Source organism: Limulus polyphemus, unplaced genomic scaffold (genome assembly GCF_000517525.1).
Source record: "Limulus polyphemus unplaced genomic scaffold, Limulus_polyphemus-2.1.2 Scaffold2976, whole genome shotgun sequence".
NCBI classification, from domain to species: Eukaryota; Metazoa; Arthropoda; class Merostomata; order Xiphosura; family Limulidae; genus Limulus; species Limulus polyphemus.
In genome coordinates, this window is record NW_013668586.1 from 151113 (window position 1) to 152852 (window position 1740).

Consider the following 1740-nt stretch of genomic DNA (forward strand, 5'->3'; position numbering starts at 1 on the left):
ATTCCCGAAAGTACATGATAATTCTAGAAACGTTGCGTCACGTGGTCATGTGACTCGCTGACGCAACAATATCTTAAGTCATCCCACAGTTGACCAAGTTCCTATAGTTTATGATATGGGGGAAGCTTGAGCTGTCATTCTCTTCAACAAAACTGTCTTTATCTTATGGTAGTGCAAAACTCTCCCACTCTGGAAGCAGAATTTAGCACATCTTTCTGAAGTAGCTTATGTGATTTTTGCATTGCAACAAAATATGGATAATCTAACTGTGAAGAAAAATTTAGTTTGTTTTTTAAATATTTATTTTATTGCAAAATGGGACAAAGGATCATCTCGCTATGGATACAGACATTAACCATATTTCAATAAAGATAAACTTTGGCCATTTTACTTTTAATAAAACTGGGGGTAGCCTTACTTTGAACCAAAACTCGGATAATTTTACTGCTGCTTTAGATAAAAAAAAAGTTCATGTTGTTTTATTTAAAAGCAAAGTTCACATCTTCGGATCATCTTAATTTGGCGAATAGTTGAGTTACCTTTTTGAAACGAAAGCTATGAGTAATATGGCTGTTAAGAAAAGTTTGCATCATCGATGTGAAGAGAAAGCTTAGATTTTTTTGCTGTATAGCATGGTTGAAGCCACTAATCTGTATTATTATTATTATATCGGGTATCATTTTTTGAACAAAGCTCAAATAATCTTACTGTTACAGTAAAATCAGGTATAGACTACAGGCCAATTTACTAAAACCATGTAAAACTGGAAAAACTGTATATGAAGAAGGGATGTAAAATATTGTTACGTCTCCGTTTGTTAATTAACTTTCCGTAACTTCGTTCCGACGAAACTTAAGCGACACAAGTCTTTACTTAATAAAACTGGTTTATTCTTTCCGAATATAACTCTGCGATACACTTAATCTCAGTACTCGCGCTAAAACAAATACTATAACGAACGAACGTTAACTTCAACAATACCCTGTGACTGCAGTTCAATTACTCACTATCTATACTCACATTACCATCCCCTCTTTTATATACCAGCCTACCCTATATCTAGTAAGAACTAGAACATTCGCCAAAGTACATGATAGTTCTAGAAACGTTGCGTCACAGTAGTCATGTGACTCGATGACGCAACAATATTTAAGTCCCTATCCTTCAAAATGAACTATGTATTTCACACTTTTATATTTTTATGATTAAGCCTAAACATCGAAGATCTTGTTTCTTGTCTTATTAACATACTTCAAAGGTGTTTTCATAATCCAAAGAATCTGAATTAACTTCAATAAGTTTACTTTTTCTGACTCCAATAATTTCCATTACGTATCTTCTTTGTCTAATCCTGGAAATTAGGACACACGCGGTTAAAAGTTCTGGAACATATTTGTTGATCAACAAAAGAAACTATGAAAATCACTGAAAAATAAAACCAGCATCTTGAACAGGCACCTTTGGAATTTGCAAACAAAAATTGATATTGTTGTAATAAAGAAATGTATTGCTTTCAAAATAGAGATAAGTTCTCTATTGATTTGACGAATTATCCTGCTCCCCTAGTGACCTCTAAAAACTCACTAAACGTACAAAGCATCTCGCTGGCTCTCACTGACGAAAGTTACTTTTATTTTCTCTTTGAAAGTAAATATATGTTACGTCTCCGTTTGTTAATTGATTTTCTGTAACTTCGTTCCGACGAAACTTTAGCGACACAAGTCCTTACTTAATATAACT